At 38.1% G+C, this 24,365-nt stretch overlaps 1 long non-coding RNA gene across 10 annotated transcripts in view; it reads right to left on the reverse strand.

The window, feature by feature from the left end:
- Positions 1 to 24,365, reverse strand: part of LOC120757144 (uncharacterized) — a 150,368-nt gene that overhangs the window by 9,107 nt on the left and 116,896 nt on the right. For 8 of the 10 annotated variants that reach the window (XR_009208191.1, XR_009208192.1, XR_009208194.1 and 5 more), the window contains one exon: positions 2,047 to 2,202. This is a non-coding gene — a long non-coding RNA (uncharacterized LOC120757144). Of the gene's footprint in view, positions 1 to 2,046; positions 2,203 to 23,474; positions 24,107 to 24,365 lie in introns of those variants that run through there. The other 2 variants (XR_009208195.1, XR_009208196.1) reach the window with 2 other exon arrangements.

Raw genomic sequence — 24,365 nt, forward strand, 5'->3', positions numbered from 1 at the left:
TAGAATAAGCTAAAGCAATATATCTCAATTTAAGTCAATATACACATTTTTGTATCATCTCCCCAGCATAATCGCCCTGCTAACTGCTGGTAAATGACTGCATTCTAAGACTGGTTTAAAAAATTGTTCACACAATCAGAACTGCATCATGTGCATTTTAAACAAGACTAGAGCCAGAAGCAAATTCCTATTCGACCCTCCCCTACCTCACCCAGTGAAGTCCACAGTAATGTACATTTTCAATTATTCTCCATTCAAAATTCAACAATTCAACAAACTGTCATATTAGAAACAATTGTAGCTCATTGGCAAAACCTAACACTATTATTACACAGAAACTGTCAGCACAAAAATAGTGTCATTTCTCATTGAAAGAAATGTTCTTGTAGAGGTCCATCCAGCAGCAATGGATGGCACAATTTAGGCTATATGGTTTCTAAACAGAGTAGGGTCATTTCAATATAATTTTAAAGCAATCTCTATCTCTGCCTCAGAAAATATAGTAGTATCCAATATCTACTTATTATTCTGAAACATTCTACACACTGTAGAACAACCTGAAAACTAACTTATTTTCTATTCAAATGCTGAATAGTTTAATGTTATGATAAATCAGACTGAACTGGAATTAATAACTACCAGGTGCAGAATATTATTATACTAATTCATAAAGCACAATTCACATTTTCCAGTATGATGAATTATCTTGCTAATGAGGGCTGCAATATAATGGAGCAGCTAATAGACAGATTCTTTAAAGTCATGCAATATAAGTTACTTCCCACTCAGTTACTTAGTTTAATCAGGTTAAGTATTATTGTATTACATTTCCAAGTTCCTTGGGGAGATAGTGTCTCTTTTGATGGAAAGCAAGGTTACTATGAAATAACAGATCATCTTCATCAACTGAGGACATCACCTAAATTGTCTCATGATTTCTACAAGTTTGGGAACACAAGTAATTACTAATGCCAGCTGATGAGTGATAACTTGCAGAATCACTGCCTGCACAGTTACTGCTTTTAACTCCACAGTAAACAGAATACAATTTGAGATTATTTCTTAAAAAGAAGTGTAAATTGTCTCTGGTATACTCTGTCCATAACAACAGAAGGGCTGATTCCCCATTTCTTGTTTACATGGCCATACTGTGTATTCATTTTATTCAAAATGGGAACGAGATAGGGAGAAGATTGGCCACAATCTCAGAAAGATGCATTCCGTCGTAGGCTTTGGGAAAGGCCAAATCACCATGCTGGGAACGGAACAAAACACCACACAATTTAGCATAGTATCGTATACGATCAAAATAAAAATTCTGCCTCAGGACTGTTGCAAAGTTTGCAACTGGCTATGATGGCACCATTCAAAGTGTGATGGACATCATGTGATGTTATAAATTTGCACATGGAAGGACTACTAGAATTAATGAAACCCAATTGGATAATAGCCAGGGTGCACTGTTGCACACATCACATCACAGTTCTGTTCCTAAATCGGAGAGACTTGATTGTATTTTTCAATTTCCTTGAACCCCAAGCTGCAAGCTACACTACTGTCCTCTGAAAGACACTTACAGAAATGTTTCCAACAACCCTGACAAATGAAAACCACAATACTCTGCACAGCTCTTTTCTGCTAATGCAGTCCCAGTCACATCTGGTGCTCCTTTTATCTTAAAACAAAGATAAATTCATATGTGAGAACAAAGAGATATCCATGTCATTTGGTGTTATTTTACAAAAGAGAGAGAAAAAAAGAAAAAACAACAAACCCTTTCTGGTTTTCCCATGTCAGCAATCAGAGCTTTAAATCCATGAAAGGAGATTTGCATTCATTATTTAACCACAAGGCAAGACAATATTTTTAAAAAGCATCCAAGATTGACTAAACTTCCCCTTGGGTCTCCTTTCAGACATATCTTCTGGAACCCCTCACACTACAAACATCTCCCTAGAAAAATGCATCTGCCAGATTTTAAGACCTCTGTAATGCACCTTATTAGCATATTATTTTCCTAGCCCACCCCCAATCAATAATACTTACCTTTCTCTTACAGCATTTGATAGTTCTTAATCCATCCTACAGTATCTTGCTCAGCCTGCAGCATTGGATGTATCCTGATTTCAGAGCTTGTCATCCCTGGACATACCTCAGATAATTGTTTGATTCTCTTCCTAAATCCACCTGCAATTTTGGATACTTGCGTTAAAAAAAAAAAAAAAAAAAAAAAATATCTTTAGCTTCAAAAACTGCTGTTATTAATTATTACCATGGAAAATGTTATTTAGTGACTTAGGACCTGATCCTGTCCCTGCTGAAGTCAATTGCAGGACTCCAATCACCTTCAGAGAAAAGTAGGATCAGGTTTTAATTTCCAAAGGCTTAAATACATCATTAGCAGAGTTTGAATGGACTTTACAGCATATTTTTACTTAACTCAGAGACCAGAACATTCAAATGCTGAACTCCGATGCTGAGACACTTGGCATTAGGAGAAAGTTGAAGGTTATTTTATTTCAGCAGCTCTGGTATGTGTCAGTACAACTGCTGCAGAGGGTGCTGAAAATAAAACTGCTACAGGTAACTCCTGATGCACAGCTTGGTACTGGGCAGGGTTTCTCATAAACACTGCAAGACAACCTGATTAATCTAAGAATGAAGGAGGAAATGGGGTGGTAGGGTAGAAATTTTTGGCATTACATGAGTCTGAAGCAAGACTCTAAATGCCTTCTTAAACTTTTGCTTGTTCTGTAGAAACCATCACAAGCAAGGCAATACAATAAAAACATCATTACTCCCCTACCAAATGAAGAGGGAAATGCTTCATATACAAACATTCAGGGCATACTATAATCAACCTTTACACCATGAAGATCTGTGTTCCATTTTGGAAAATCATTACTCACATGGTTGTTCAACTGTGTGCACCTCTGTGCCCCACTGAATTCAAATGTGAAGTTAGGTATACGTATAACTATGTTTAGGATTAACACTTTGACTTTAAGCCCCCTGGGCCAGGCTGTGTATACATCGTTATCCATTACAAAGTGGAGTCTGTAGTAGCAAGTAAAGTTGTGACAGTTGTGTGCTGAATTATACAGCTCATGATAAGGAAAATCATAGAATCACAAATTCTGAGTTGGAAGAGACCCACAAGGATCATCAACTCCAGCTCCTGGTCCTGCACAGCACCATCCCAAGATTCACACCATGTGCCTGAGAGCATTGTCCCAGCACTTCCTGAGCTCTGCCAGGCTTGGTGCTGTGACCGCTTCCCTGGGGAGCCTGTTCAGTGCCCAAACACCCTCTGGGGGCAGAACCTTTTCCTAATATCCAACCTGAACCTCCCCTACACAAGCTCGGCCGCTCCCTGAGGCGCTGTCGCTGCTCGGCACAGAGCAGAGATCAGCGCCTGCCCCTCCTCTTCCCCTCCGCAGGGAGCCGGCGCTGCACTGAGCTCTCCCCTCAGCCTCCTCCAGGCTGAACGCACCCAGAGCCCTCAGCCGCTCCTCACACGGTTTCCCCTCAGGGCCCTTCACCATTCACAGCCCTCTTTGGATGCTCTCTCGTGGTTTGGTGTCTTTCTTACACTGCGGTGCCCGGAACTGCCCCCAGCACTGGAGGTGAGGCCGCCCCAGAGCAGAGCAGAGCAGAGGGGACAATCCCCTCCCTTACCCGGCTGGTGATGCTGTGCCACACGCATCCCAATGAAGAACATGGATTCTGTTCACATATTATCATTGCTGTGTTTATTTTTAAACTATAAGGACTTCCCACATTACTCAACTGCTTAAATTTGTCCCTGGGTGAAACATGTGAGACTTGATTTACTTTATAGATCTATTTCATATGGTTTGAATTATATCTGGTTGCTGCACATTTAGATTCCTGTTTGGCAATCAGAGTCACATATGCTGACATGTAAATTTACACAGGCTTAAGCCAGACTCTCCCTTTTTGGCAAAACCCAGTATCTGATCCTCTTTCCCACAAACACCAATACAAGTAAAATCCCTCTGAGTTTGGTGGAAACTACCTAAGCCTTGTATCACTTAGAGATAACTACCTGCACTACAGAATATCAGAGGGTATATCTACATCAGCATTCTGTTTCAAATCCAGAATTCATTTTTCTACCTTGTCATCCCCATTCACCACATTTTGCCTCATACTGCCAGGCATTCTCAGGCTGCACAGTCTTCAGGATGAAAACTGAGGCATCACCTGTGCACCTGCTGCTAAAGGGCATTCAGCCCATAGGAGCTGGAGAGACAGGCAGCCTAACTGAAATACCCAGCACATGCAAATAACATTGGGCCTTACCTGTATAACTCTACAGATTCAATTTTACTTTCAGAGCTCACCAGAACACTCAGGCATTCATGTTTATGTTTTCATGTTCCCTACCACATTCATTTTCCTCTCTACCAGGACTTGTATTGATGTTTCCTCTAAATATGAAGGCTGGTCAGAGGGTACAAAAGGATGAGCCTAAACATTTGGTTGTATAGGTATTATTTCTTTCATACTTCAATTTCAAAGTCCTCTGCAAAGACATAGCTAAAAACTGGTGGAAAAGTTCATGATCACTACATTCATTTGTGCTAAACTGAACACAGCTTGGCCCTAAATTTCTGGGGTTTCTTACTGTTTAGCACCGTTAATACAAGTACCATTGCAGCCTTTCTACCAGCAGAGTAAAAGTTTGGTTGACAATGTCCCTTAAACCAGCAGTTCTCATACCAGGATACCTATGAGGAATTCAATGATATCTGAATCAGAACACCCTTTTCACTCACTACTCTCCATCTTTCTGACAATTTGCAAAGCCCAACTTGTCCTTTTGCTCAGTTTCCCTAATCCAAGATGAAGACCTTAAAATCTCCCAAGAGGCCTCTAATTAATGACTGACATGAATACACAAACATTCTCACTCAGTCTGACGCTGGCAGTTAACAAATATATCTGCAGTCCCTCAGGATTTATTGACAGTCTTTTCTTAAGCTGCAGCTTGCTGAGCTGCTGCTTTTTTGCCCTCTAAATATTTTGGTTCAAATGTGGTCAGAATGCCTTCTCCTTCTTCAAACATTGACATAACTCCATGAAGGAGAACAATTATGTTTTAGTTCACTTGTTTTCTGTTCTACTTGATAAAGAAGCACACCAAGTACATCCACAGTAAGGACATGTACTCTCCAGTATGTTTAGAACTCAATCTCCAGCTCTTAAAATGCTTTATCAGGAAAACCCTTCTTCCAAGAATATATAATCCCAGATATGGAAAGTCAGGCCAATGACTCATACAAAAATGGAAAGATAATTTATATATTTCCCACTGCATCCTAGATGTGAATTCAGTGTGTACAGCCACTCTGCCGCATCATTACGCATGCACGTGATGACTTTCTTGACATCTGCATTAGTTGCGCTAACAGAGATGTCAGAGAAATGCATTCTTGTAGAGTGCTGTTGACAGGATCATAATGTCATTGCTAGCGCTTCTTCTTCCTTCCCACGGTTCAGCAAAGCTGTTTGTGTTTATAACAAAAAAAAAAAAAATCAATTTATGAGAACTCTAATCCCTTTTTCTTTACAGAAGCTTACATTGGTAAGCTAGGTAATGAATATTTTAATATGGTGTAGTTAGGGTTTGGAACATGCTGCTTGTTTACAGGGATCCCACTCAGGAGTGCAGTGGGAGCATCACTGCAAGTGGCAACCTACTCCCTCAGGTAGGCTCACCCAGATCTGCTCCGTGGACTAAGGGGAACAGGTCCCTGCTGTGATGCCCAAGAAAGGGACCAAACCACATAATACTCACTTCACTGCTGTCACAATTTAGCACACATTAAATGCAAAAATGGGCTTATAGAGCAGCGTCAAGATACTACAGAATAAATCATTATTACCTTCCTCAGCATGACTTGAAGAAGCAAAGGACATTAAGTAAAGGGGGAATATCTAAAGCAGTGTAGGATCTGCCATGAATATAAGAAAAATGCTGTTACAATAAGTAACACATAGTGAGTAAGCTGGGCAAGTGAGGTAAGGAAAGGCTTCAAGATACTGAAAACCTCAGATTCATCCTGTGCCTGCCATTCAGTGGGATGTGTAGGCCAGCACTTTTCCTTTAGCTTCATGGGTACCACATCAGGCTGGGCTTCTTCAGCTCAGCAGCAGGAAATTAATTTCACAGAAAGAATGTTTCATTTCTCAGAAACTGCTCATGGGGAAAAGACTACTTGCAAGCTTGCCTGAAAGCTAAAAAAGAAAAAAAAAAAAAAAAAAGTGTGGGCGTTCTTTTAAAACAAAAACCCAAAAGCCAAAAAAAACCCCACAAAAAACCCCCAACAACAAAAAACACAAGTACACAAAAAAAGGTGAAAAACCTGTAATTACTTCATAGCAGCTAGTATAAGTAACAATACTGAACAAATTGCAGTGATTACAAAATCCTCTATAAATATGGGTAGCACTATTCTTGACAATAATTAGTGTACAGCATCTTCTCAATAGTATCATGATTAATATTTATTCTGATGTTGTTTTTGTTCTGGGAGATAGAAGGGGAGAAGGGGAAGAAGGGAGACAGCATTCTAAGAGAGCTGAGTATGTTTGAGAAGCAGAACCAAAAGAAAAAAAATCTGCTTTATTTTCCTGCTTACTGTCATTTCCCCTCCCCTCAAAAAGGCAATGCAAATGGTGCTTTACTGGTTTTAAAAGTAAAGACAGAAATTATGTGGAGTTGGGACTGCTGAATTATTCATGAATTCTGATTGAATGGGATCATTATCTCTGGCCTTACAAGCTAATAAATACTGTCTAATGCCTGGGTACTGTTTTGATCTAATAGTGTCAGAGGAAAAAAAAAAAAAAAGAAAAAAAAAAAAAAAAAAAAAAAAAAAAAAAAAAAGAATTTTTTGCAAGCTAGAGCCTAAATTAGGGAGGAGCTCCCTGATGAGCTCATTGCAGGAAAACCATGGGGTTTTTTTGCCTTTCATTGACTACAAGGTTCACTTTGCAGTTCTCAGTCTCATTTGCTGCAAAGGCATTTTAACTTGGGCATGAGGTTAAGGTGTTGCTCAGTGGTATCTACACAATTACTCATAAACTTGTATTCCTTTCTTATCCTCAATAGTCTTATCATTCCCCTCTGCACCAAGGTTTCCAATCTCTTGCACCTTGCAGTTGAAAATACCCCAAACCAGAGTACTTTCAGAGGCAGACACAGTACAGGAAATGATTATGCTATCTAATCATCTGCCTGTCAGCAGTCAAATAATCTTAAATTGCATTGTTCTGTGATTTATTTCAGGGTTGATTGTCCTGAGTCTATACTCACTTGATTTAATATCATAAACTAAACGTTTTGTATGGAACCTGAATTAAGGTTCTGCTCAGAGAGCTATCAAAAGAGAAGACGAATTTGTTAGAGTACAATGCAAAACAATATTTGTTGATAATATTTGAAACAACAATAACAAAAAAATAATGGTTCAAAACCCACATAAATTAAAATTAAAGCCAAGGTATTTCATTGGATAGTTTTCCATATGCTTTCTTGAGGATTACTTTTAGAACAAGTCTTGTTTCAATAAGAGGAAATAATTAGGATATTATTACAAGTTAAAAAAACCCTCATAATTAGATAGGGATTAGTAACTTCGTTTTCATATGATTAACACAATAAAACCCATTTTTCCCCAAAGTAATCTGAGGCCTATTAAGCAACATGAGATCATATATCAAGGGACCTTTTAGTAATTCAGCAGTTTGTAACATTTACACAGACTAAGAGTCTCCCACAAAACAGCTGGCTTCTTTCTATCAAAAAACCAGGGTTTTGGGCGTATTTATTTCAAGGTCTAACACAGTCCTTGGAATCATAATATTTAATTAAGAGGTTTTTTTAACACCAGTTAGAATTGTGTGAACAGCTAGGGGGGAAGTGTGAAAGGTTTCTCAAATTGTTTTTAAGTAATGGAGCTCTCTGCTCTTCTTAGTCTAGCATGAAAGGACCTACCTGGTACATCTGGATTTTAAGGAGTATCTCCTAACAATTGGCACACTTAAGCTTAAAAATGTCCAGTTTTATGGTGTTTTGTTAGTCTAATAATGTTAAATGTTTAGCTCCACTATGATAACTAGGCTAAATATGAAGCAAATTATTGACATATTTGCCATTTGCACACACAGCTCATAAACAATAAGTAATAAAGAACAGATGTGACATAAATTTAGGTTTGTGGCTCTATTCGGTGAGATAATTCTCCAAACGTTACCTTTTGAGTTGGTCTTTTTAGTGCTTTCATCTGCAGCAAAAATACGAAACTGTTTCTTTTGTTGTTATTAAGTAGAAACGTGTTCACCCATCCTGGCTTTTCTGCATTTTCCACATATGATGCCAATCCCTGCAGCCAATGAGACCTTCAGACAGTGGCCATTATCTGTCACACTCCTGAACCAAAATAACAAATAATATGCCTGGAGGTGCTGCATTTTGTGGCTGCTAGTTTCCCCGCATGGCATATGCCTAGATAGACTCAGATGAGAGGTGATTGCACAAAACTGTGATTGTGAGATGACTTAGCAGAACCCGTGATGATGTCCTAATGGCCTCCTGCAGAGGGGAACAGGGGTAATTGTTTGTCAGGGGAAGGAACACATCTGTAAGGAGGCATCCTCTGCAAACCAGGCAGCCATGTGGAAAAAAGAGAGGAAGAATCACAGTGCAGCAAGGCTGCACTCAAGTCTAATAAAATGAATAACAAAGAGGTGGAAAATGAAGCAAAATTACCAGGTTAAAAAACCTGGTAATGGTGGGCTCTGGGTTTTGACAGAGACAAGTCACCTCTAGACAACATGGTTCTTTTAAAACTATTAACTTAAATTCTGTGACTCCCAGCAAGGAAAGTAAATGCAATGAACCCAGGGAATGCAAATGCATTCCCCAACATCAAAAATGGGCACAGAAAGGCCCCTCCTTCCTGTATGCTCTCACCTGTAACAAGGTGGCTTCATAGTCACCAACCATTTGCTGCATCATTTTCTTCTTCCAGCTCTTTAATATTCCATTTAAAATATTTGTTTTTCATCTGATCACTGCTTAGAAAACTGACATCATCCCAACATCCTATCTAGAGCAAAGCTATTGGAATTGAGAAATGAGAAACCATCAATGTCAACCCAGGCAATTAGGGCATCAGCCACATCATTGGGAATTCGCCTTTAATGTCATCTGGGGCAGAAACAGGACCTTAGAGTATATTAAGACCTTATTTTTTACTCTTTCAGCATCTTCTATTTGATCAAAAATAAACTGGAGCAAATAAGCTAATTAATTGCACATGGCAACAAATTCCCATGTCTTTCCACCCTACATCTTAATTATTTATTTTCTAACTACAGAGCAACAAACATACGAATCTCAACAGAAATAATATTAGTTACAAATCAATCAACTCATTATAGCCTCACTCTCTTTTAGGCAAGAGTGACAATTTTTAAAATTTCATACAATCACATGTGTCTATTATTCCACTCATTATACCTTACCAATGGGCATCTGCTAAAGAGCCACACAAACCTTGAATTAGGCAGGGTAATCCTTGACTGTCCTGTGTTCATTCAGCTACACCAATGTCAAAAAGGTCTTTTTTTTTGTTTTTGTTTTTGGAAAACAATGCCTTCTGAATTCTCTGTAGAAAAAGCAGAGCATTGAGAAGTACCTTCAAATCAGCATCCACTGCAAGTAATTAAATGAAATTTGCAAACAGACAAGTAATACCTCTTTTTTGCTTTGATGGGTAACTTGGGCCAAATAAAGCTATAAAAAGAGTTTAAGAAATAAATATTGTAGAACTCAAATAACCTATAGTTTATTGCTTCATTTCATTTTCAAATGACCTATTTTAAACCTTTTTCCCCAATTGGAGTTTGATTTTTAAACAGGAGAGGAGTCTCACAAAAATTTGTTTTGTTTAAAAATGTTCAAATGAAATATTTTAGCATATTATAAAAAATAAATAAATATTATCTTTTCCATTCACTTTTTTTCCCTACAAAAATTATCCACTGCGATTCATCAAAACTTTCAATTAACTCTAATCTCTTAAAAAATACTATGTTTTGTAAGCTTATTTCCCTTGAACAAATGTTATTTAGTCCCTTGAACAAATGTTATTTAGTCCCTTGAACAAATGTAATTTAGTCCCTTTCACAAACATTTTGGATAAAGTTTTGAGGTTAAGAATCTCACTTCAAAAATATTCCAAATATTTTTTTGAATACAAATATACAGAAGGCATTTAAATACTCCTACAGCTACCCTCATCCTGAAGGTAGAGCCCAGAGTATGCATTTGAGTCTTCACACACTCTGGTATTTGGGGACCTTTTCTACTCAAAACCACATGAGAAGCAATTTGTGCCTCCTCCACCTTCTTCTGAGCAGCTTTTTCAACTGTGTTGAATATTTTCTACAAACTCTTTGAAATTTGGTTGGAATACAATAAAATATGCCATAGACTAATAATACAGACAAATGTCAGGAAACCTTCTGAAAGGGACAAAATGCCCCAATATCCTTGCAATTGAACACTAAATGTTTTATATTTAATAAAGAATGGAAAACTTATTGAAAACAATGGAGGAAATTGCTAGATAATTAAATACTGTGAATTCTTATGTATGATAAATCTAGGCTGAATGCTGTCATGATTTCTTTTCTGTATAAAGCAGAAAAAGCAGTAAGACATAATTATCCCTAAAATGCAAAATCATGCGACTGGCTTTACAGCATCTTGAAAAAACCCCACACCATTATAAAGCATGGTGGGAGAGAAAAAGACCCTGTAAAATGTGGTGGAGATACCAGCCAGACTGCATGATCAGCCATGAAGAAACCTCAACCTACAGAGAAGAAGGAAGACTTTGGAGACACATCACAGTTCTAGGAATTTAATGCAAGTTTCATTCTTGTGACATCGGGCAGGATTTCACTGCTACTTCAAAATATATTTTTTCAAGAGAAAATCAAAAGAAGACTAATTTGAAAAAGAAATGTTGTGCTAAATGAAGTCTATTTTCTCTCCTACGTGCTTTACTTCAGTGAGTATATTAAAATACTCTGTACTATGCAAGTGAGTAATCATTTGCTGAATCGTGTCCAAGCTGGTTACTTGCCTGAACTAAGTCAGATAAAGTAGACGCGGGAAGCTCAAACTCAAGAACAGCTATTTTTTTCATTTTCCTTCCTTAATTTCAGACATCACACCTTGTTCAGTTTACACCCCTGGCAGTCTGCTAAATCATTCTTCTTCAGAACAAAAAAAGCATAACAGCATAAATTCCACTTTACACAGAAGTGAGAACAGAAAGTATTCAGTTTAGCAGGCACTTCAAGTGAAATATTTCCTTTCCTACCAGGCATTACCTCTCTGTTCCAGCTGTATTTTTCTATCTTACTGCATACTCCTGTGGCAGAATCTTTGTTGCCTTGTTAGGAAAACATAAAATGAAATTAGCAACTGGCCAACTGTGAATCACAGCTGGTAGTGACTGCAGGCACCCTAAAGATGACACCATTACTTGTCCATGCAAGAGACAGGTCAAGAGGAAATGGCCTTAAGCTAGGGGAAGTTTAGATTGTATATTAGGAATAATTTCCTCTCAGGAAAGTGAAGGTTTCTTCAAGCATTGGAGGCTGCCCAGGGAAGCCGTTGAGCCACCATCCCAGGAGGTGTGTAAAAAACGTGTAAATAGAACATTTAGAGTCATGGTTTAGAGGTGGATTTGATAGTGTTGGGTTAATTGTTGGACTTGATTATGTTAAGGGTTCTTTCCAACCTAAATAATTCTGATTCTATGAAGAATCAATTGTTTTGTGCTATGCATCTAGCTTTTATAAGCTTTCCTAATTTTGTCTTGAACTCAAATAGAATTTTTGCATTATAATGCACATTGTGTCTTGCTGCTATATTCAAACTTTGTATCGTCATCTTTGAGTGAATGTTAACCAGCAAAGAGAAATGTGAGTATCTGAGGGCAAAGGTGGCACTGTTCCAGGTGTCTTTTTTTTTACATGGAAAATTAGAGTTAAAATATCAGCATCTGTCTTCTCTAATAGAGAAGCATCTCTCTTCTATGCTAGAACTTGTCCATAAAAGTTTCAATTAAAGCTACTCTTTTTCATTTGTAACACACACCAAGGGGTCAAGAGCGCTAAATAATCGCTGATGTCATCAAAAGTGAAAGAAATCAGGGACTTCACAGAGGGTTCTAAAACAAAGTGTGACAACAGCACCGGTGGGGATCCATCACCCTGGGGAGAACTAGACAGTTCTTGCTGACTGTTGAGCAGTAAGGGACCCTTCAGGCTCATTCCGACTATGAATTTTTGAGGCCACCATAACTCCAGAAGAGAGCATGCACAGCCCTAGCCCAGGAACCATGCTTAAACTGTCCAAGAGGCAGATGTTGGCCAAGTGCCTATCCCTCTGAGCCAATGGATAAGCCATAGCTATACAGAGTGAAATTTTATATTCAGAAATCTCTGTGAGACTGACAAGCCAACCACCTGAAAGTCCGCAGTTTGACCAAGGTAGGGCATGAATTTGAGGTCTCCAGGCAAGCATTCTAAATCAGGTGCTTCATAATGTGCAGTTTCACTCTCAGTCTGAGGAAGCATCAACAAAACTGGTACTGAAAAGTCTCCTTCCATAAATGAGATTCTTCTGGGGAAAAAAAAAAGAAAAAAGTGTTTTCCGTTTTCTAGTTAATTCCACCGTGACCTAGTCTTACCTTCTCTCTGGCAGATATCCCTGAGAAATAGCATACAAAACAGAAAAATGTTGATTAGCCATGTTCTACCTCAGTCTGATTTAGCATAACACTGCAGTATTTTCCTGTGTCTTTTATATTCCCAATCACTTGATTACGGAGTTGCATCATTGCTGAACCCTGGGCCATAAAAAATAAAGGAACACAATGACAGTCAGCCAAAACAACACAAACAGCTGCTTGTCTAGATGTATAAGTAGTATCCTGAAACCTTGGCAGGCTGGTGATAACATCTAAAAAACTTTGCGCCACTATTCTTGAAATGTCTTATTGTGATTATGTAAATCTACTCATTTATTTTCACTGGAAAACATGAAAATACAGGCAAAGGAAATAATGAATCATTTCACCCTTGGATCCTAACAAACAGTATGATACAAAGGGAGGTATCTGCAAGCTTTCTTTAATGACAGTCTCCTGTGACCTGCATATTCTATAACATGAAGGGACAAATTAATAACAGTGTAGCAATATAATTTTTTTTCTGTTATGTGTGCTTATTTTGCTGTGGCAATTATTTGTTTATAAACCATTAAGTTATTTGTAAAACCTATTTGATGTTCCATTGCTGATTTAATTAGTAGAAGACAGTCCCCTTTGCAATTAACAATAAAGGTGAACTTCTTATAAAATTCCCAGTAGAACTGAACGTTTCATTTCAAAGTTTCTTTACATCCACTTCTAATTATAGATAGATGGCTTTGTTCAATTAAAATGTGCACATAAACTCCACAAAATATCACCACCAATAATAGAAGGTATCAATAGTTCCCACTTAATCACTCTATAGTCTAAGTTCTTGGTTGCTCAAATTCTGAAGGAATTAAAAAAAAAAAAAAGCAGGAAAGCAGTTAATGGGCTCTGGCTTGTCCTAGGCACAAAAGACATTAATATCTACTATTAAAACAAGGAAGTTCTTGAGTAACAGGCCAGAATTTTGGGTGCTACTTCCTTTCAACTTGCTTTTGTGACTTTTCAAAGTTACATGGAGTGGTCAGCAATCCAACCTGCAATTTTGCTGGACTTCCACTGCATTGCATGTTTGAAAAAACTGAGCACCTTGGGAAAAAAGGGCAACCTTTAAAGAAAAAGCCTCACACCAAATGCCTGAAGTTGCAAGAGTGTTTAGTAGTTAGAGACATTTCTACTTTCTTGGCTGCTGAGAGGGAGCTGAGAGGTAGGCAAGATGAAGAGGGAGATCAGAATTTGACCCTCTGTTTCTGTCACTTTAATATTTGGCATTTCTGTGGCCTAAAAAGACTGGGGAAATCATTTAAGAACTAATGAAGAGCTATTTACCTCCTAAATCTTCTTCCCTTGAGTAATGAAATAATTACCCTCCCATAATCATGGAAATATTCAACTTGAATCTCAAATTGAGCTGTTGTGAAAAGTGGTAGTGATGTTACATAGGTGATCACCATGGTAACGTTTGGAAACTGCACTGTCGTCAGCCAAGAATATCGCTCTGCTTTTCCCATAACAGTATAAGAGACTGGAAATGAACTCTTCCAAGATCCCATATTGAGAAGGGAAAGAGAACATTTATTTGTCTTACCTGCTAGGACAAATGCTTAAAAGCAAACACACAAACCCATCAAAACCAGAAAACAGCCCCTCAAAAATGCACTCACCAGCACACTGTCCATGCACAGAATTACTTTGTAATGTGATACTACTGTTTGCTAGTTTTGTTTACTCTCAGTACATTAAGTCAAGGCAGATCCCAAAGGAATAATGTAGTAGGATTACAAGGAAAAATCAAAAGATTTTATTTGCATAACTTGGATAATTAGACATCCCACAAACTATTAGAGCAGTTACCTTTTAACTTGGCTCTTTTACAAATGAGCCCTCTATTTCTGCTTGAATCTTTGATTTCTTGTGCAGTATGATTTTCTACACTGGCAATAATAGCCACTGCAACAGAAGACTGTTCACTTCAGGCTACCCAGTCCAGGTATCCCAAGAATAAATTTTGCTCCCTACTCAAGGGGCAGCTCAAGGGAAGATCAGTACTAACAACATTAGTAAGTACATTTTATCAACCGTCAAAGAGATATAATGAAAAATCTTACTTTCAATATTCAGCCCTTAGAAAAATGGTCTGAGATTAAAACCTTTCAGAGTATGTAAAACATTCACAACAGAAGAGCTGGGCAATTTTTGCCACACTTTTGGAAACCAAGGGATGAACTAATGTGCACTACAAATAAGGACTGGAGGTTCTGTATCAAAACTGAAAGAGCTACACATCTCCCAGCTCTAAGATATCTTGATTTTCACACCTTGGTAGTTGTTTTTCTGCCTTAATGCTGAGTGGTATGAAAGCATAACCATTCAAAGCGGAGATTAAGTATCTGGGCTACTAATTTTCCATTATGTAAGACAGAGAAATTGAAGTGCCAATGATGCTCGAGTACACACTGCTGTGGAGATGGTAGATAGGATGCCCAAACTACATTGGCAGCTTACAGCTAAGAATGATTCTATGGGTTTTTGCTAAAATGTAAAGTTAATTAAAAATCCAAATCATAAACAAGAAAATTTTCAGCAAGAACTTATACTCCTAGCAAATTGCAAGGAATTACAGAGGATTACATTCTTTTGTTAAGGATATTCTCTGTAATGAAGAATTAATATAACTGAGAAACATTCACACTCATTCTTCAGGCAGTGTAAGGAAAGCTGCCTTCCAGGCTGCTGCAATAAAACAGCAAGCAGCAGGTGAAGTGAGACAAGTAATAAAGGCAACATATCCAGGCTTTTAGAAGATTCTATATTTCACTTGAAGTCATAAGTGATCTATGGAGTTCATAGTGGATTTCTAAAGGCCTAACCTTGATCTTGTGGGTACTGAATTAAACTGTTCTCTGATAATGATGAGATTCATCTCTCCTTACTTTAGCTACCTAAAACCTAGGCATCTAGTGTAAACCGGCTTTCTTTGTAAATGACAAATGACGCTTGAACGTACAAAATGTAAGATACCTTTTCTTAAACACCTCTCAGTGTTCAGAGAGCAGTCATCACATCTTCCCACTTCTTTTTCATGGAACAGAGGAGTTATATCCTAAACATGGCATCACATTTTCTAAATTCTTAATTACCTAAACAGTTGTTATGGCACATGAAGCCCAGTCCTAACCAAAAAGAGCCTGTTCACGCCTGCTCACCAATGATATCAAGCCTGGGATGGGACAAACTGGGGTGCTGCAAAAGGCAGCCAAAATTCTGCCCCATTGAAATGGGACCAGGGGCCACAAAGGCTCATTCTGTCTGCTTAGCACAGGAGAAGATGCAGATACTGCAGAAGGAAGTAGAGCTCAAGATCACTTGGACAGATGTAAAGAGGTGCTGTGGCAGAAACAGCATGTGGTATCAAAAAATCCTACCTGCTATAGCCAAGTACAGATAAGGACAGCTCACTGACTTTTAGACTGCTCCAAAAGCATAGATCAGTGCAGTGTTAGACTTTGAGCAGCACTTCTTTCTTCTGCGGGCAGTGGGGGCAACTGACTAATACAAGAATGCCTACAGTTCACTCTTGGATACTTTAGAAGCTGTAAGAGGCTCCTTTATTCCCGGAGAGCCTGGGATAACCATTTCAACAGACGACACACTCAAGGTAGACTATGGTTGTGTGAAAGAAGCAGCAGATGTCTTCCCTGGAAGAAGTTCTGAATCAAATGTCCCTTTCATTGACTCTGTTATCCAAGCCATTTTAAATGTGCTTGCCAGCCTGTGGTCAGCCATCCTTGCCAGAAGCTTCCCCACTTTCCTAAACACAGCACTTTCAAGTCACATCCCTGTTTGTCTTCTTTCTGTCACTGGGATCAAATGGATTATTCTCTCATGACCCCTTCCCAGAACTGTCTGTAACAACCCTGGTTCTGGTCAGGAGACCAGGTGGCAAGTAAGATTGCAAAGTGTCTGGCCCCGCAAGTAGTAGAATAAAACCTTAAACCATACACATAACCAAATTATTCAGGTCTCATACACAGGGGTTATATGCACAACAGGAGTTGTACTTGGAGAGTAAGAGAAGAAAGAGAAATACTGCCATCCCAGAAAATACTCCCATCACACTTTCAGGTAGTGCCCAGAGTAAGCTCAGTAGGCAAAAAAGGGAACTACTTGCAGCAGCTCCTGTGTGCCCAGGTTTGCATGCGGTAGTTCAAATTGGAATTTGTCACTCATTTTACACTCACAGAGGAGATAAAGTAGATTCAAACAGCTGAAAAAAGCTGTACATAGTGATGAAAGTAAAAAATTCCTCTGCCCTATATCCTACCTTGAGAAAACTGTGCTTAAAGGACCTATATTAGATACTCAGTTGTTCCTAAAGACCTTTAAAAATGGGTATTCCATAGACTCCTCTGACAGCTTATTAATATGACAGGTGATTTTCAAAGAACAGCAACACCCTCCACTATTAGGAAGCTTTTCAAATACCTAACCTGCATCACGTTAGGCCTGCCCTGCTTATTCTTCAGAGACATGGAGAACAAATGTCTTTTCTTTTTCTAGCAGATATTTCTTTTTGCACTGCCTATTATCACATGCTTATACACACACAGAGTTCAGTATCATTTTATTTCATCATATTTCTTCCAGGCCCCAATCTCTCACTGCTCTCCTTTGGACCACCTCTGTTTGGTCCACAATTTATTTCAAGACCAAAACTGGAACAAACAGTCCTGATGAGACCCTCCTGGTGCTTACAGTAGCATTATTCTGCATGCTTATATCCCAATTCATCACTTGAAAACTTTGCAAGAGCTCACCAGTTCTTACTTGCTTCTGACCTCTGGTCCACCAGGACTATTACATCATTATCTACAAACCCCTTATTTCTCCTGTGCTCTCCTATGCCTTTTGTAAACCTAGAGTGTCACTTTCTTCTAGTTTGGTGGCCCCTGCAAATGCAGTAGACTACTCTCAGGACCATTAATTAGGTCATTAATGAAAACAGGAATAATACCTGATCCAGAACAGAAACCTTTGGGTATTCACCCAACAGAGATCTTTTGTGTGAACAACACGTACATGCTTGCTCAGTACATGTCTCTATACATTTCAGTATCTTTCTAGCAACTGGCTATTTTATAAATTCCTCACTTTCCCCACTCTTTCTACATAATCACTAAATCTACATTTTCTAGTATCTAGGTAACTTGTCTGCCTCTCAGAAGTTCCTGCAGATAACTGTTATAGGCTCTGAGAGTTCACCTACCTGCCCATTAAGCAACAAGAACAAAGTTCACCTGCCCAGCTGGCATGAAAACATCTACATTTTATACACGCTGTCAAACCTGTTTCTTCCTTATTCTCTCCTGTTGGTGCTGGTGTTAGGCCACCTTATTGCAGCTGACCTCTATCCTGAAATCCAGCAGAAAAGGCTCGACACTTGAGCCCTTCCACTGTCCCCTCAGACAGCCTTCCCTCTCAGGAACATCCTCTGATTTACACATGTGCAGTTTGCCGTAGCAAGCTGACCTAGTTTCCACTTTGTGCAATCCTCCTTCTCATGTCTGAAGTATGGGAAGTGCTCTTGATTTAGTCAGCTCAGGCTCCTACTCTATTTCCTGTCCTTCCCCCTTGATGGGATAATTTGCACTGTTCCCTTAGTAGGCAGGTCCCTTCTTACCTTCTCACTTAGACCAGACTCCTGCCTCTGCTGTGCATTCAGTAGATGTATTTAGACTAAAGCTATTCCAAATAAGGAGATCAAGGATTACAAAAATCACATCTGTGCTACCGTTTTTCGTTTCAGACACTTACTGTATTGTTGGATTAACAGATTTTTCACTTCACCTAGGGGTGGCTGAGTTTATATACATTCTTTCTAAACAGCAGATTTTCTTCCAAAAATTTTAAACTGATTGAAATTGAATTCATTAACAATTCAAATAGTCACTAGTCATGACCTCCAGTAAAAACATGCAGATACTTACAGATGAAAGTTGTGTATCTTATTTTTCTTAAGAAGCTAGTCAAATGATTCCAGTCTCACCTTTTCTTGGGTATTTTTGCTTCCAACTCAATCTTTTTCCTTGACATTATTCTGGTCAATATCATAAGCTTTGATAACTGTTATTTTGATACACTGTTCCCAAGTCTTCTACGCATCTCTAGCATTTTTTGTCATTGGTACACAAATAAAATACAAAGAGAAAGAAATGTGACATGCTTCAAAACTGGAGCATAAATCAAGCTTTGAGATCTGCATCCACTGAGTTCTGGGATTTGGGGATTATTATTCTGACAATATTATTCAACTGCTTTTGAGGGACTAACTAAAGTCTGGCTTCCCTTCACTTTGAACTGATCTCAAGCTCTTAACTCTCAAGCTCAAACTTTTTTTCTTAAGAAAAAACAATTTTTTTTTTTTTACCAATCATGAAATTGCATGAATTTTCAGTACATAATAGAATTTAAGAAAAAAAAAATAAGAAAAAAAAATAAATAACTAGTGACTTAATGAGAAAGAGTAATCAAGATATTATTATAATCTATAAAGATTATAGCAAAGGAATAAGAAGAGAATGAAACCATATTGACTTTTCAAAACAATCTAAGTAATTTGTGTGTCATTGGCCTATGCTCTTGTTCTCTACCCACCTTTGAAAGTTCCCACTCTGTAATTAGTGTTCTGTCTCTAACACTCCTGAAATAAAAGCATAGCTTGCCTGAAATTGGGCTGCTGTTTATAATGCAAATTAGTAAGCATTCCCCCCCCCCCCAAAAAAAAAAAAAAAAATTCCTTAATTTACAATGTTTAGCAAGTTTACATTCTGGACCAGACAAGATAAATCATTCACACAAAATTATACAGAAATCCAGTCAACATATCTTTAGTAAATATGCTTTGAAGTGTTGGAAATAAGAAAGCTGACAATTTTTAATTTTTTCCCCTTTCAAACTCTCAAGAAAATGATACCTGTATGTACCAGGCTTTCCTAAAATACCATTTTCAAAGAGTACACAGGGTAAAAATAATGCAAAATACCTTCCTTGATCACAAGTGAGCTTTATACTAACAAAAATATTCAGTATTTCAACTATTCAGGGTTTAAACCCTGAAATTTGTTCACCCAATGGAATTCTAACAGAGCTAGACACGAGAAAAAGCTGTAGCTATGAATGACATTTCTTTCTATATAGGGATTGAAAAATGTGGATTATCTTCATAAGCCAAGCTTTTTCCTGGTCCATAACAGATGGCCTGATAACAATGCAAATTTCTCATAAAACCATAATTATAAAAAACCCTGTTATTCTAATTATCTGTGGTCATATACAGGTATTCAACATAACACCATCTTCAGATGCTTCTAATGTCCTCAGCATGCTGTGCCATTTTGCAAATAGGTGGTACATGGGTTTGATGGGCCAATTTGTCCCAAATCTTACATTCTGTCCTGAAAGAGCAGCAGACATAACTGCACCTACTCAGACAGCACCCAGGAATCAACTGTATCTCAAAGTAGCAGCTTTATGCACCATTTTCTCATTCTTCTGAAGAGATAAGGGTGAGGGGAGGGAAAATTTAACTCTAACACAGAGAGTCTGGTGAGCAGAGAGAACGGCATTCTTTGTCTCCACAGAGAAATACAGCAGTCAGTCTCATGTTCTCCTTATAATTTAACTGAAAACTTAAGGAGGGCAGGATAAAAAAAGAGGGGGCTCATTTACCTCTACTGCTAAGTGAGGCAGATGAAGGTGGATATTGCATTGCACCGTATGTAGTCAAACACACTGAACAACAACATACAAGCAGATCCTAAAATTCCAAGTTATGTACCTATTAAATCTAATCTGATCATTAGCTTCATGTTAAAGATATAAACTATCAAAAGCAATCAATAACCAGAGACACTAAATATTATACATAGTGTAATTTGTCCATATCATAATCTCAAAATCTGTGTTATTTGCTAAGAGCATAGGCAATGTGACTTTTCCTGCTGTGGCCAAGGAACAAGAGGCTTGGAGTTGCTCCTGCTCACTCTTCTGACCTGCGCTGGTCCAGGGGCTGAGCAGTGACCCTGGGGGAAATGGTGCTAAGGGTGGAAGTTCCAACAGCAGCAGTGCCACATCTCCACACTGTAAATCTGCTAGTCCAACCTTGGCAACACCTCTATCCTAAATGAATTCTGTATTTCTGGCAAATAAATTCTGCATAGCTATGCAATGCACTGCTGAGAGGGGGAATAGGGCTTCAGGTGAAGGTGTGCACCTCGCAGAAACCAGGAGCTGTTCCTGTGACCAGGAAACCCAAAGCAGTCGCTTCTAGCCTTATTTCCAGGCTTTTTGCAGCATTAGGAAAAACTGTTCTAGCTCAGAGGTCTTTAGCCTGGATTGTCAAAGCGAACTTTTTGGAGGGCCACCTGAAGACTAGAGAGCAACATTATTTGTTTACACAATTCATGGCTTTAAACCAGGAATTTTCTTTCTGATTAATTTCATTGATACAAGAATCTTTTGTTAATCCCTCATGAAGGTTAATAAAGAACAACACGTAGTACTTGAATTTGTGCCATTGGCAATACCACAAAACATTAACGGGAACAGCAACAATTCACTAGCTTATAGCACTGACTGGCAGACATGCTGGACTCACTAAATGTGGTGAAATAATGTACCTGGGAACAAAAAGCACAGTAAAAAAGAAGAGGGCCTGAAGCAGGGAAGTTCAAACTGCAGTGGGAGAGTTGATATCTTGCAACATTCTTGTGCAGAATTAATTGGCAATGGGCTGCTTCCTTATTATCCATACATTACACCATCTTTGGATAGCTCAGCTGTACAGGCCAGAAGAGGCAAAAACTGAAAACAAATTCCTGCCAATTTCTTGCCTCTACCCACTCATTTATTATGGAAAAAAAATCCATAGATGCATCACCTGTTCCAAATCTTCTGGCCCTCAAGGCTTTAAAAGATTGGTGGTTATTTAGATCTGTAAGTCCCTCTTCATAAGCAAATCCTGATGTAACTTGTTTGAAGAGACAGATTCTGAAAACTTCATCTAACATCATTTACTCAGGGAACAACCTTTGAAATGAACAGGAGAAATTCCTAAAGCATTCTACTTCTTGGTATCAGTGAAATCCAGCCACTGATTATTAGAGGCAATGCTTCACACAGTATAACCACCTGCCTTGCAGGGGTCAGGCATCACTACTCCTATCCAGACATAATTAAATCTTTACTGAAAAAGGTAATGCATCATGAATTTGCATGCAGATTCTGAGGAAAAAAATAATAAACTATAAATCATCCTTTTAAGGTCTAATAACATGAATTTGTTTTTATAAAAATATTCTAAATTAAGCAAAGCACAAAGAAAAAAAAATCATGAGAATTTTCTTGCATGGCCAGTTTTGAGGAAAATAATAGAAATTAATTTTTTGTCTACAAAACAGCTTTGTTGAGAGATGGTTTCTTAAAAATAAGCTTGTAGAGCTTGAATATCATCCTTGTTAATGCAATGCCCTGCTTGTAAGCAGAAAAATCCTTCTTCTTGAGTTTACTTGTCAGTTGAAGTCTTCATGGGCTGATAGCTCATATAAAACTAGATAAAGATAACAGAATCTTTAAAGAAAGAACATCTATTCAGAATTTGCTAGGTGCTGTTTCTGATCTTCTTTTTTGATTTATGGTTATAAATTTTGATTGACTGCTTGACTGACAACTGTCCTGGGTAAGACCTATTTGATATTCTCAATCTTTTCTTCCTGAGGTCCCCAGAAAATCAAGTGGTGTCTTCTGTTGTTCTTTCACCAAGCCTCACAACTCATTGTCTCTCTATGGAATGAGAGACTCCAAATCTGAAGACCACATGACTGCAGAGGGAGCCAATTGTGTGCAGCTCCAGGATCCAATGCTGTAAGGTTGATGCCTCCTTGTTGAAAGCGTATAATCATTTTGAAGTATCTTCTTTGTTTTGTTTTGTGTTTTCTTTTTTTTATTTTCTGTTTTGTTTGTTGTTTTTTTTTTAAAGAAAGAAAAAAAAAAAAAAAAAAAAAAAATCCCAGAGCCTGATTTTATGTGCTTGGGAGTAGCTATCTGAGCTTCAGGCAATACAAACGCTGCTATTACTGGGGAGTAAAAGCTCTGCATAATTAACAAACATCATCAGCCTTACAGTTCCTGTAGAATGTAGTAAGTTCCTTGCCTGAAGGCTGCTCTCAGCCTAGTAAGTCTGTTTACCCTGTCCAAGATTAGATTAGTTTAATTATTATGAAAAGGCTGCTAAGATCTTACAGCCTAATTATGCAAATGTTTCTAAATGTTCACAAAAGTAATTTATTTATTTGGAGATAAATGAATCTGTTTTGTCATAAACCAGATTGCAGTCCTGGCAATGTACAAGCAGGGTTATGTGCCCTTAGGCGTATCCTTCACCACAAATATCAGTGGGACCCCTGGATTACAATGTTTATAAATACACAAATGTTTTTTAGCAGGTTTTTATAGTTTTTATAAATTATAGTAATCCCAGAAAGAACTATCACAGGTTTAATACTCACCAACCTTGTTATGAAAACAGGGTTTCTCAACAGAAGCATTTAAAAGATGCTAACAGCTAAAACATTCCTGGTAGACCTATTAAGATGCACCTGTTTTATTATGCTTTGGAACTGACATCTTCAAAAGAGTTCTCCCCTCCAAGCACACACTCTTGCTGCTAACATAACCTGCATCAATACAGTACTATTATTCTAAATAAGGTGGTAGCGTTCTTCCCAAGGCATACAGTGCTAACCTTAACTGGAAACAACCCCTTTTACATTAAGAATTCTCTAGGTTTTCCTCATAAACCTCATTACAGGCTAGAGATTTAATTCTTCTTCTATTTGTAATTACATGACAACACATGAAATAGATGCAGAAAAACTGTTCTATATTTAGCTACTGCTCCAGTTTCATTGCTATTATCATGGAGATAACACCTAGGCAGCATGCTGCTGCCTTTTCTGAACTCCTGCACGTTTGAGGTAGACTATTTAAATTTTTGACTGTTAGACACTTAAAATCTGATCTTAGCCACAAATACATTTGAAAAGTATGCATTGAAATGCATTGCACAGCTGTGTGAAATGAAATGGGACATAAGCGCAGAAGACTGGCCTTTACAGAGGTCAAATCTTGTCTTGATGAGGCAGCACATCTGTAGACAGGGGCTGTTTTGTGCGCATCAGAGCCCACATCCCGATTCCCACAGGCATCACCTTCAGAGGGAACTGAACTACGAGCACCTTTAGAACAGCAAACACAAAAGGTTTAGCTGGATGTAAGCAGCAAAGCAGGTGAAGTATAATTCATACATTTATTAAACTCAGATATTTTGAGCTAAGTTCCTTTACACTGTAACATCAAATTGATGCAGTAAAGCCTTTCTGCCATCGATGTTTATTTTCTACCAGAGACAATAGTGTGACATTTTACAGGAAACATATTGCATTAAAATCAATGCAGAGTGACTTCTTGATCTGTTTATAAATTAACCATTCCTTA

Source organism: Hirundo rustica, chromosome 10, assembly GCF_015227805.2.
Source record: "Hirundo rustica isolate bHirRus1 chromosome 10, bHirRus1.pri.v3, whole genome shotgun sequence".
Lineage (NCBI taxonomy): Eukaryota > Metazoa > Chordata > Aves > Passeriformes > Hirundinidae > Hirundo > Hirundo rustica.